Consider the following 14,223-nt stretch of genomic DNA (forward strand, 5'->3'; position numbering starts at 1 on the left):
ATTAATTATATTTCAAATAATTGGAATTACTTGGATAGGCTAGCCAAGTAAATATGCAAATAGTTTACTTAGCACTTACTGTGTGTTGGGCATTTTTATGTGTGTTCAATGGGTCACCTACCCCTTGAGGAGTTTAGTCACAAGATTAAAAAATAGCCTAAGGATAATGCATATAAAGATTCCCCTATTACTGAGACATTAAGATTTATTGCATGTGGCATATGATACAAGGTGTGTGAGATGCATGCTCATAAGAGATATGTTGAACAAACGACACATGTACGAGGAACGCTGCCCTGTGGCTTTGCAGGATTGGGGCTCTTAGTGACTCCTTTCCTATGCATGAGACCATTGGCATCCTATAAACAGTGATAGCAGCTGACCGTTTTTGCTGGAATAGAGAATTTCCCCAAGCTCTCTCTCTCACCTTCCAGTTCAAACCTTGGTGCTCTCCTCTGACAAGCTTGTCTCTTGCCCTGCTGGCTCTCTCTCTAGCCAGCCCCACAGAGAGTAACAGGAGAGTCTGTGCACTGACTTCCAGAGCAGGCTCCTTCCATCTACCGCTACTGAGCTGGATGTAATTTCCATAGAACAAAGCCTTAGGTTGGACCCGTTGACCCATGGTTTTACCTCCCAGGAATGGGAATGTTGGTGAGCATGCTCTATATCAAATACCAAAATATAAGGCCAGCTCACAAACTAGTTGAAGGAACTCATGGAACAGCCTGAGGGCAAAGAACTGCTTTTATCAATGAACTAAATAAGAATAAAACAATAATAATCTCCCTACTGGTGTAAAAATAGCTGTGTGTTGAACACTTCTTACAAGTATATTTATGTAAAAGCAAATGGAGGCAAAAAATTAAAATCAGTGTTCTCCAAACTAGATATTTTTTAATTTAATTTGACTACCTTAAATCACTACAGATCTTTAAATTACTCAATAATATGGCATAACTTGTATGGACCAAATAAACTAGAAAATGATGAGTCTTAACGTTTATACAATGGCAGGTTACCTTGACAGAATGAGATGTCCCCGGAATAGCTTTGAGCAATAGATGCAGCACAAAACCAAGAGCTGTAGGATTCTCCAGCTCTGCCAGCTATTGACTATGTGACCTTGTGCAAATAACTTTACCTATTTGACATTTTCAAATCACATGACAATTCAGAAATTAAGGATACTAATGCCCCTCATAGGGTTGTTTCTACACAATCAGGCTACCCAACTCCAGGAGGTGCCATTCATGTTTACTCTTTATGAATGGTGTTCCATGGTGCATCACCCTATAGCTGTAAGCAGTGGATTTGGTGTTTGCACAGTTCAAATTCAGTAATGTAAGCTAAAGAATTGTAAATTTTAAAATGTTACATAAATGTTAATGAGAAAAGTTCCTAAAAATAATGATCCTCAAAGAAGCACCACATAATGTTTAGTATTGAGCACTTTAATCCTCATAAAAAGTAAAAAAAAAAAGAATGGACAAGTACCATTTTTTTTTATTTTCAACATTCTTTCTAAAGTTGAAGAAACTAATGTACAGGGATCCCACAGCTAGTTAGTGGGGGAGCAAGGTCTCAAAACCAAACAAGTTCACATACAAGAATGACAACATTTTAACCACTAAATTAAACTCACTATCATGCCAGTTTTAAAACATATTATGGCATTGTGCCACTTTAATCTTGTAAAAGAATCAACAATAGTTAAAACTTGGAACCTGCCTACATAAAGGTGGTTTTATGACTGCCAGGGCATTTGAGATGCCACAACTAACAAGATGCATCTCAGATTATTGAACAGCTAGTGTGTTACCTGTGGAGAGTATAACACCTCTCCATGAGTACTTCTGAAATTTCAGTCAGGATCGATCTCCAGCACTCACTTCTCTGGTCATCCACAAATATTTACATGGACATATATGAACATTATACATCATTAGTGGTTTGGTTGATCTTTTAAGTTGAGCTGGTACAGGCTGGTTGACATGTTGTGGCAAAAGGATGGGAAAACCTGAAATAAAACTTCTTTCCTCAGGTATGACTTTGGATAATATCCTTAGAAAAGAATCCATGCTTGATTTATCACTCTGCATTGCTATTATCACGCAGAACAGTGTTTTATACACAATAAGCACTAGATAAAGATCATTTGAATGAAAAACAAATCTAGGTAGTAATAACAATGTGGGAAGGAGTAATTATTCTGTCCTGAGGTAAAGGAGATAGTTTATAAAGATTTCTGGATATATTAGAAAAAATGTTTTTAACATCTAAGACATGTTGTATATTCATTTTACTTACTGATATATTTTCTATTAACCTTAGAAATAATTACCTGTCAAATGAAAAGAATCATTCAGAATTCATGTATGTGAAAATGAATTTAAAGAGGAAAACAATCTAAATCTCTAAAATCATGTGCTCAGTGGTTATTGATACTAGAAAATGTTTCTTCTTTTCAGTTTAACAAAAACATAATATTTAATAACTGTGTGATACTGACCTTGGAACTTACATTAAAAAAAATCTGAAACTATCTTTGAAGTCAGAATAGAGCCTCAGTGTTACTATATTTATCCTGTGTTATTTATGGAGAATGCAACACATTTCCATGCATGGATACTTGTGAAATTTCAGACAGAATCTCCAGCATTCACTTCTCCAGTTACTGACAAATATTTGATGGGAACTAATATGTGCTAGGCACTGAGATACAAATGCAGAATAATATATTCTTCTTATAGGGACTGCATTCTACTGGGGAGCTACATATGCTATAAGACTAAAGGCACGTGTAATCCCCAAGTCCGGGTGTTAGCATCATAATATTGCTGTGATTCCTTTGTAAATATATCCTCCTATGTCCAGATGTATTTTAATGTTTCACTTTATTGCTGTAAAGATTGCCATTAAAACAAAATAAATATTGACACTTAGCCTAGTAAGAAGTTTCACAGTTACTATGAAAATTATATTATTTTAAAATAATTATCTTCTCTGTAATACCAGATCAATGTGGTAATAATGCGTAAGAGAGAGTTTTTATACATATGAATAGCTTTTATCATTTTCATATAGAATAAAAACTAACCACAAATTTAAAGATATTTTAAATCAGCTTCAATTAATTTAAAACCCTCTATCCTTCCATGGGGCCTTATTGTCCACTTTCCCAGTTCATTGACTTTGTTATTGCATCCTGAACTAAGACACTAAGTACCATAGAGTGGGTGGTTTATAAACAACAGAAGTTTATTTTTCACAGTTCTGGAGACTGGAAGTCTGAGATCAAGGTGCTATAATAGCATGGTTGGGTTCTGGTGAGGGCTCTCTTCTGGGTTGTAGACTGTCTACTTCTCATTGGTTCCTCACGTGGAGGAAAGAGGGGGAGAGAGCTCTCTGGGGTCTCTTTATAAGGGCACTAACCCCATTCATGGTGGGGTCCATCCTCATGACCTAATCGTTTCAAAAAGACTCTTCCTTTTAATACCATCACATTGGAGATTAGGATTTCAACATATGAATTTTGTGAGGACATAAACATTTACCCCACAATACTTAGTATAAAAGGACATTAAAAGATGATAAGTTTTGAGGAATTCTAATTTCCCAACATTTTTGATGACTTCCCACAGGATTACTTTTTTACGTGATATATTAGAACAAAACACCGGCTTCTTATATGGTGCTTAAAAAGACTATATGATAATTAAAAATATTACTTGACTAATTCTCTAGAAGTTTGGTAACAAAATATATAATTTCTAGATACCGCTTTGAGATGTAGTCAATGTAATTTCTAGTAATGCTTTGGAGTGGATTCAGCCAACGTATGTCAAAACCTAGGGACAAATGGTGAAAATGATCCTTGCAGCCTACGCTGCATAGGTCCTAATGGGACAAAAGCTGTCCTGCAAAAATGAAATATCTAAATATCTCTAGAATTCAGTATGCTCCATGCCTGGCTCTCTAAAACCACAGAACTTACCAAAAATAGTCTTAAGATCTGTAAGTATTGACTATTGGTTAAAAGCGCAGGCTCTGTAAACTGCCTAGAATGAAACTTAGCTCAGACACTAAATATGTGATCTGGAACAAAATTTCTCTGTGCCTCAATTTCCTAATATACAAAAATTATACCAGTTTCATAGGGTCATTGTGAGGTTTAAATCAGAGAATACATGAGCAATGTCTTGCCAGAGTAAGCACAAGATTCTGTTGTTTATAGGATAAATCAAATAGATTTAACCGTATTGCAATCTAGCCGTGACACTTCCCATGGAAAGAACAGAGGGCTGTGGGTGTACATGTGTATGTGTGTTCAATTTTTTTTTATGTTTTACCCGCTTAAAAACAAACTTTGCCCATGATAATCAACTAAGGATTGTATTTTGTGGTGAAGAGGGTGAATATGCAGAAACTTAATTTCTGTGGCTAAAAACGTCTGAAGGTGAAGAGTTCACCAAACAGTGTTGATTCCTAAGGTAATATTGACCCAAAGTGGAGAGGAAATCCCACAGTGTTAAATGATATTTTTTAGACACAAACTCTGCAATGAAGTGATTCATTTATAAGGAAGGAACTAATTTGAAGTAATATTCTAATCATTGTTAATTTCTGTGCTATTTACTCTAATAATATCAATCAGTTACATAATGATACAGCAATAGTTACGTAAGAACTGTTCTTTTACAAGTCCTACTTTGAATTCTGTAACAATTAAGTCATCATGCTATATCACAGACCAATTGGAAAATACTGCCATGAGATGAAATATAAATAAATAAAGACTATTAATGACTATCCTAATTACACTAGGAAGGAAATCAAAATTCTTCATCAGTTAGCTACCACTCTTATTAGCTGATTAGCATATGCATGAAAAAAATTATCTGGTAAGCAATTAATAACGTACAAAACTAAGATATTAATATTTAGCCATTAAAACTTTGTGTTTGTCTTTTGTATACAGCTTACATGATCCTTCAAAACATCAAAATAATTATAAATTTTGTCATTTGCAAAAGCATTTATTAAAGAATTTACTTGAAAGTTCTCTTCTAATCAGCACTCAAGAGGCAAAACTGTATACAGTTGTATATACTTGAGGTAGTAAAAAAAAGAGTATTTCCTTTCTGACTTGCCCTCTAATGAGCTGGTAACCTTGAGCAAATTACTCCATTTTGCTTACTGTTACTTTCTTCTCTGTGAATGGTAATCCAAATGCCCACCTTGTCTTCTGAAAGCTAAATTAAGATAGGGGTTATAAAGCAGCAAATTGCCATAAAATTCTTTATGCGTATTTTATCACATTTGTATTGTTATTGTAAGTATGTGTTTATATGTATATCCTTCTTAATGACCATGACATCATCCAGGGTAGAAGCCCTCCGCAAATTAAAAAAAAAAAAAAGGAAAGAAAGAAAAAGATGGAAGTTTTCACACAAAGGAATTTTCTCAGTGGTGTTTGTTCCATAAGCTCAAAACAGTAGGCCACAACGTCCTTGAGAATCTTTCATTTATCTGTCACTGCCTTATAATTATATCTGTCACTCTCCTTTTATTATCAGAAGATTTGAACAGTTCATTTTAAAGTCTAACTTGTCCTTTGTACTGACTGCCATGCATGTCTGATGAAATATACCAAATTGAACATTTGTGCCGTTATTAAAACAATCTGATAAAAAGCTACAGTTGTGAGGTACGATGAAGAATATATTTGGTTTCTTCAGGGAATCAAAAATATTTCACATTGGAATTATTTTCTGGAGGCTTTCATGTGAATCTACTAGTTTATCCAGTTTGTCATGCAGAAATACTGTGTATCCTTTTTTTTCCTTTCTTTAGTGAAAGGAGCGAGCAGGATGGAAATCTCAATCAGTTATTATTAAAGTTCCAGTTTTTCACATATGTCAAAATCTGTATGGGAAGAGAATGGTGTTTGAATCAAAATTTGATTGTTTCATATAGATAATCAAATTTTAGTATAAAATATATATAAATTTCTAAATCTGAGACATTTTTGCAAATAGATACAACAAAATCTTGCTAAATTTGGTGAGAGTTCTACTTCACATAATTACAGTCAGTCTTCTCTTTGTAAGATTTCCATCTGCAAGAATTTTATTTATCAAGGTTTATTTAAATAATACCAGTCTCTCAAAAATGCAGTTGCAATTTAGTCCACAGCATATTAACTGTAATTGCATAAATTATAAACTTTGCTACTAGGCCTTCAGACTACAAAGCATTATGCAAAGTAGATGTACATCATGATCAGTAACCAGTCATGTCACTTCTTTCAGTGTCACCGGTGATTGGTCACTGCGCATGTGCAGGGGCAGGGACTCATCCCTCAGCCCATTGTTTTCTGGCCAGTTGGAGTTCCCAGAATGCCTTGTGGCTAAGGCCACTTGTTTGCAGCATTCAAAAGTCCTTTTAAAACATAATCATTGATAGGGTTTGATTTCTCTAGACTACTGAAGTCAAAATACCAGAGATTGAGATAAATGTTACCGGTAATAAAAACTTGCCAGGGGCCGGGCGCGGTGGCTCACGCCTGTAATCCTAGCACTCTGGGAGGCCGAGGTGGGCGGATCGTTTGAGCTCAGGAGTTCCAGACCAGCCTGAGCAAGAGCGAGACCCCATCTCTACTAAAAATAGAAAGAAATTATATGGACAGCTAAAAATATATATAGAAAAAATTAGCCGGGCATGGTGGCACATGCCTGTAGTCCCAGCTACTCGGGAGGCTGAGACAGGAGGATCGCTTGAGCCCAGGAGTTTGAGGTTGCTGTGAGCTAGGCTGACGCCACGGCACTCACTCTAGCCTGGGTAACAGAGAGAGACTCTGTCTCAAAAAAAAAAAAAAAAAAACTTGCCAGGCTCTTTAATACTCTGATTTGTAAGTGTCTTGATTCATACTATAACTAGAATCTGCTCTTAATCAGAAGGTGAGATAGTATTTGCCAGAAATTATATAATTGTAGCCGATAATTCTATGAAAACAAGTAATGTTTTATATATTCTTATGTATAAATTATCAGAAAAGGCGAACTACGTCATGACAGATGATTTTTTAAAAGGCTTTTTTAAAAATTCTAATTTCTAAGGCAGTTTGAGTACAAAGGAGAAAAGGAAATTTAGTTTGTGGAGCACGTAGCTCATTTTGTTAGCCTTCTTGGTTAAAAATATATAAAATGATTTTTTAAAGAATTTTGAATACTTTCTTCTGAAACAGTTCCCAGAATGAATTTTTAGTCACTAATTCACAATCCTGTGATTATGCTGTGATTTTGGAAAATACACAATGTGCTCATTTCTCATTTTAATTTGTCTTGAAATCTTACTTTAAATTAATACCTATATGATATATGATGCATGTCCATACATAGGCGTACAGCTTCTTAATTATATGCAAAGGATAACTACTTTAACCAAACAAGCCTCTCCACTTTCTTAATATTTCCATTGTGTAATCAGTTTCTTTAAGAAAACACTGAGAAATAGTGATAAATATAAAACCAGTGATTTGGGATTGTTTCTTTTCTCTAAACAGTATGTTCAATGAGAAAATGTTTAGAGGTACTTCTCAGCTTATGATTGGGTTATGACTCAGTACCCCCATTGTATACTGAAAATATCATAAGTTGAAATGCATTTAATACACCTAACCCACTGAACAGTATAGTTCCCCTCCCCTTTTCTCTCTCACTCTCACCTCAAATCTATGTGTCGTGCAATGGCCAAGTTGGCATGAAAGAGTTACTATGTAAACTGAGCAGTACTTGGAGATGTATGAAATGGGCAAATTAGTTTTCAGTGGCTACTTTGGACTGTGGAAGTATGGTATGTAAGTGGCAATGGCTTGGGTTGGATTCAAACCAGAGACCTAGAAGTTTAAGATCCTAAAATCCATTAGTAATTTGCTGAGGCATCTGATGATGCACAGGGATCGTTCTAGAATTGCTGACTTTAAAATGCCTAAAACTAGTCAGAGATGGCAGTGTAACTAGCAAACAAGGAATGTGTTTTCCAGGTTCCTGGAGATAATGGGCACATTTATGTTTTTCATCTCTAGTTACTGTCATCTCTGCAGTCTTATCTAGTCTTGTACACTTCCTGTTGTCTTGTAAAAATACTTTTCTGTCAGACTTTATGCTTTCATACAATAAACATTTACATAGAGGCCTGTCACAGTTGCAAGCACTTAAAATGCATTTAGAAAATGCAGTTTCATGTTGCATTTGAATTGACATTTTTCACTACATAAAATCTTTTAAAATTTATACCAGCAAAGGCCAACTTCTTAAAATCTGTCCTCCTTTAATGCATCCTAAAAGTTATCCTTTTGGAAATTGCATAAGCATCTAATTAGTGCTTGCTAATTGTAGGTGCTTACAGCCAGAGCATGCAATTGGGCACACAATTAGCAAACTGAAGAAATGTTTAATTGCATGTGCAATTTTAACCTATTGTCAAGAGGGAAAATAGAAAGGATGAAAATGACCATTTTGACTGTGGTTAAAGAAGAATTAAAATAGAACAAAGAGTTTGGCCCTTGAGGAACAAACTTTAGTTCAAAAATTTTGTTGTCTGACCTTGGACAAGTCCCCTAGTTCCTGTAAGTATCAGTTTTCCCATTTGTAAATGGGGTCACGATACCTTCACTGCAGAGTTGCTGTGGAGAACTGAGATCAAAGCTGGAAACCACCTAACAAAGTATAGATCATACATGTGCTAGTCACCCGGAAAGTAATCCTGATGATCCTCGTGCCATAAAGCAAACCAAAACGTAATCCTTTTTTCTCTACAGTTAACCATCCACCATCCACCAGTAGTGCAAAACTTCCATTAAACCTGCCATCCATTATGCTCATCAGTATCCCTCATGTTGAGCTTCCAGTGTACAGTAAAAGTGTGCTGGACTCGATCAGGGAAATGAGTCTTAATTCTGGTTGTGTCATTGACTTGGGTGATCTTGAATAAGTCATTTAACATTTCAGAAATTCAGGCTTTTTAGCTATAAAATAGAGATAATACTTCTTCAAGAGATCATTGAGAGAATTAGATAACATGGAAAATAGCATTGTATTTGACATATTAGGCACTTAATAATGTTCAATTAAAGTTAATAAATTGGCACTGAATATACTAAATGCCTCTAAAATTTTATTTGATAAATTAAGTTTATTTCCCTGAACAATTTGATGTATTTTCTTATACTGATGCTATGAGTTAGTTGTCTTACTTTTTGGCATTGTCTGCAAAAAAATCAGTTTAGTAGGATCAAATAATTTATTCAATCAAATTTTTATAACTCCATTAGGTTGGTTTCATCTTATACTCTGTATATGTTTTGAGTTTTTTTCTGTTTTGATTTTCTCATTGCATGTGTTCTTTTTAGTGGAAATTGTTGAGACATGGATTATTATTAAACTGAGCTAGGCCCCAGCATCCTGATACTAGGAAAAGGTCTTGGAAGATAAGGATTTAATTTTAATTCTACCAGAATATTGGAATTTGATAAGTCATCTCCCCTCTCTGAGCTTTTGTTGACTCATCTGTTAAATTGTGATGTTATTGATGTTACTATTTTCATTAGTATCAAATGAAATACTTTTTTAAGTTGAAAAACAGTGCTACTATTTAGAAATACCAGAATAAAGAAATCATTCACATAGTTTGAATATTTGTATGCTGGTTTTTTGAAGCTAAAAATATTTTGTGTTGAGGGAAAAATTACACATTGTTTAAGAATATAATTAGAAAATAAAAAATATGAATGACGAACTGGCGGAAGAAGAAATACAACTGAAACTCCTTTTTGAGAGAGCTGAGGCGGCGAGTTACAGTTGTAAAGAACAGAGAAAGGGCTAATTCTGTGAAAGTAATTTTGAGTAACATACAAACAGAATTTCATTTTGTGAAAGGTATAAGGTCTGTATCTAGATTTATGTTTTTGCATATGGATGTCCCCTTGTTCCTGCACCATTTGTTGAAAAGTCTGAACTTTTCCCATAGACTTGGCTTTGGTCCTTTATCAAAGAACAATTGACCACATTTATGTGCGTCTATTTCTGGGCTCTCTGTTCTGTTCCATTGATCTATTCACCTGTTCTTTTACCAGCACCATACTGTCTTGATTACAGAGTTAATAACCTATATTAAGTCTTGAAATTAGGTAGTATGGATCCTTTTTGTCATTCTTCGGTATTGTATTGGCCATTTGGGGTCTTTTGTCTTTGCATATAAACTTTAGAATCATTTTGTCAAAACTTACACAATAACTTACTGGGATTTTGGTTGGGATTACATTCAGTCTACAGATCAAGTTGGAAAGAACTCAAATTCTAACAATATTGAGTTTCCCTATCCATGATCATAGAAATCTCTAGATTTATTTAGATCATCTTTTAGTTATTTCATCAATATTTTGCAATTTTCCTCATGTAGATCTTGTACATATTTTTTGGACTTATACCTAAACACATAATTTTTTGTACTAATGTGAACAGTTTGGTGTTCTTAATTTCAAATTCCAATTATTCATTGCTGGTATACATGGGAACAATTAAATTTTTGTACATTAACCTTGGATCCTGCAACATTACTATTATTACTTATTTGTTCCAGAAATATTTTGTTAATTATTTGAAATTTTCTACATAGACAATAATGTAATCTGCATACTTAAACAGTTTCAGTTTTTCCTTCCCAGTCTGTATAACCTTTATTTTCCTTTTTCTTATTGCATAAACTAGGACTTCTATTGCAACGTTGAATAGGAGTGGTGGGAACAGCCATTCTCATCTTTTTCTCTTTCTTAGGTGGAAAGCATCTAGTTTCATACTATTTACTATGATATTAGCAGTAGGTTTTTGTAGATATCCCTTATCAAGTAGAAGTTATCTCCGCCTAGTTTGTTCAGAATTTTTATTAAGAATGTGCATTGGGTTTTGTCAAATGCTTTTTCTGCTTCTATTGATAAGATTATATGATTTTCTTCTTTAGCCTATTGTGATGAATTACATCAATTGGTTTTTTAATTTATATTTAACTTACAAATAAACATTGTATATATTATGTACAACATGGTGTTTTAAAATATGTATACATTGTGGAATGGCTAAATAGCTAATTAACATCTGTATTATTACACATTTTACTAATCAGTTTTTGAATGTCTTGAACCAACCTTTATACACCTGGCATAAAGCCCACTTAGTCACGATGCATAATAGTTTTATGCATTGGATTTGATTTGCTAATGTTTTGTTGATTTTTGCATTTATATTCATGAGTCATGAATTTTTATTTTTTATAATGTCTTCGGTACCGAAGTATTGTGGTAATTCTAGCCTCATAGAATGAGTTAAGAAGTATCCCTTATGTTTGTATTTTCCGTAAAAGGTTGCAGAAATTGATACAATTTGTTCCTTGAGTGTTTGGCAGAATTCACAAGTGAAACCATCTGGGACTGGTGCTTCCTGTTTTGGAAGGTTAATAATGGTTGATTTAATTTATTTAATACATATAGAAAAAATAAATAAGACCAGATGTTTGATGACAATAAAGTTATGCTTTAGCTAGACAGTTGTACAAAGCTGATACTTAGCTGGCATGTTTCAGTGAGGCTCTACCCATTATTAAAATATCCTTTTCAACTTGGTAAAGCCATTGCCAACTGCTCTAAACCTACAGATGCCCCTTGCCACTCAGCCCTTCTGAGCATCTCCTCAGAGCACCTGACCTTTTTTGCAGCTCTATGGACAGCACTTGCAGCAGCAGAGGTCCAGCATGACCCTACTCTTACGTCATCCTGGATCAGTGCCATGCTCTATTGGTTATTAAATATTTGGAATAGCCTCCTTCAAATCATGGACAAAGGAGACTACAATGTTTGGTTGTTATTTTAAGAAGCTTTCTTCTTGTCTTTCAGAATCATTTTATTGATGTAACACATAGTCAGGGATGTTATTTAGAGTTTAATATTTTATGGAGAAAATATAGAGGATTTCAATCCTAAAAGCACTTAGATACAAAGTTATGTTATTCAATATAATTTTTAAAATATCGCATATATGTAGAATTGTGTTTGAAGAAGAATTAGTAGTGTGGCATATACTCTGCTGTCTTCCTTGCAAATATATCATACTCTGATGTTGAGAAATTTGTATGCTTTAAAGAAAGCCCTCCCCAAAATATTATTTCCATGAAGTCTTCCAGCATAAAAAAGGAAGTCTTTCACTTACAGTCACAAAAACTATAATACACTTCAGTGGACAAAATATAGAATATGCTTGTAACCCACCTGGAAAAGTAATATTTATGTTGAATTTCTTGTCAAAACAAAAGAAAGTTATAACAAGGGGGAAGAAAGGGGTGGTGATTTGTTGGAAAGTGAAATAATCCTTTTGAAGACTTTGGCTTTTTATTACATAATTTTGAAGACATGCAGCTATGTTGTACTTTCTTTGAAACCATGCAAATGCTAATTTTATTCTTCCTCGTTGTGAGAAAACAACAAAAATTTCTAATAGATATAAAATGATTTTTCTTGGAAACAAGTCCTAGGGACACTGCTACAGTTGGTATCCCTTTAATCCTACATCAATGTACATAACTACATCTGAATTACTGTATTAAAAAATAGATGATCATAAATGAGAAAAAGCTAAGTATTTTCTCTCTGTTACAAGGGCAGAGAATTATAAAAATTCTTCAGAACACAATCTATGTAGAAATATTTTTAAATACTCTAAATCAGGACAAATAGAATTTTCTGTGATGGTCTAAATGTTCTGTATCTGCGTTGCCCAATACAGTTCCATAAGCCACATGTGACCAGCGAGGACTAGAAGTGTGGTTGGTATGAGTTTTAGTTTTGTTTATTTTTAACTATCTTAAATTGAGATTTAAATAGGCATGTGTGCTTAACATACCTTATTGGACAGCATAGTTCAAAATTTTTAAACTTCAGTTATCCAGAAATCCATTTAGGCAGAATCTCTCATTTCTGAATAATATTAATAGTGGCATAATTTTCATATTTGTGTTTTTATCAAAAGTTAATTTTGTGTGGCTTTCAATTTAATTTTCAGATGCTTGTTTAACAATCTTTAACATGCTGAGCATCATATACAAACAACACTGAAAACTGCAAAGTTAAAACAAGTTTATTTCCATCCAAATATTGTAAGCACTGGCAACGGTGCTAGCATACCTCAGGAAAGCTTTGTTGTTGATCTTACATGCATATTGATAGTTTCTGTTTTTATTTGAAACAAATCCTCAAGGGATCTTTAAAAACAAAGATTTTTTTTTTTTTCTCCTCACAAAGCAAGTTATCCCTCCCATAAATTCTGAACTCATTATAGTTACAGGAGAGGAAGCAAAGTCAGCAGATGTAGCTACACTTGTAAGGTATTCTTGACCTATTGTACTAACATTTAGTCAATTAATAGGAGCTTCAGTAACACTATTATTTTCAGCTCTACTGACAAATCAATATCCTAAACTGAAATAAACCATATGGTCTTGAAACTTGAGACAGTAGCCGTTTCTCTGGAGGGGTCCCCATGAGGGTTAGCCCAGCCTCCTGTTACAACTACTTTCTTTGGTAATATCTACAAAGAATGAAGAAATCAAATGATGTAAAATGCTTTTAGAGCTAATAACTTTATCATTATTAACACCCCCCCTGCAAAAAAGCAGACATCTGTGATTTTAAATAGGCTCTAAACTCATCATTTTAAGTTTTTTCTTGCATTTACTTTATATCTTAGTCTATTCGGGCTGGTATAACAATATAACATAAAGTGTGTAGCTTATAAATAATATGCATTTATTTCTCATGATCCTGGAGGCTGTGAGAAGTTCAAGGTTACGGTTTAGGCAGATTTGGTGTCCATTGAGGGCACATGTCCTACAGAAGGCACCTTCTTGCTCTGTTCTGACATGGTGGAAGAGGCATAAGGACACTAATCCTATTCGTGAGAGCTCCTTCCTCATGAACTGATCACCTTTCAAGGGCCCTACCTTTTAATAACATCGTATTGGGAAGTAAGTTTCAACAATTGCATCATGCGGAAACACAGACTTTTGTACCACAGCACTGTATTCCTGAAATGTGTTCCATTTGTCTTGCAAATCCTCTCTCCCTGCTTTAATCCTAGTCATCTTTATTTTTTTTTCTGATAAACTCCTTTCATCAGG

This window comes from Eulemur rufifrons, chromosome 29 (assembly GCF_041146395.1).
Source record: "Eulemur rufifrons isolate Redbay chromosome 29, OSU_ERuf_1, whole genome shotgun sequence".
Taxonomy (NCBI): domain Eukaryota; kingdom Metazoa; phylum Chordata; class Mammalia; order Primates; family Lemuridae; genus Eulemur; species Eulemur rufifrons.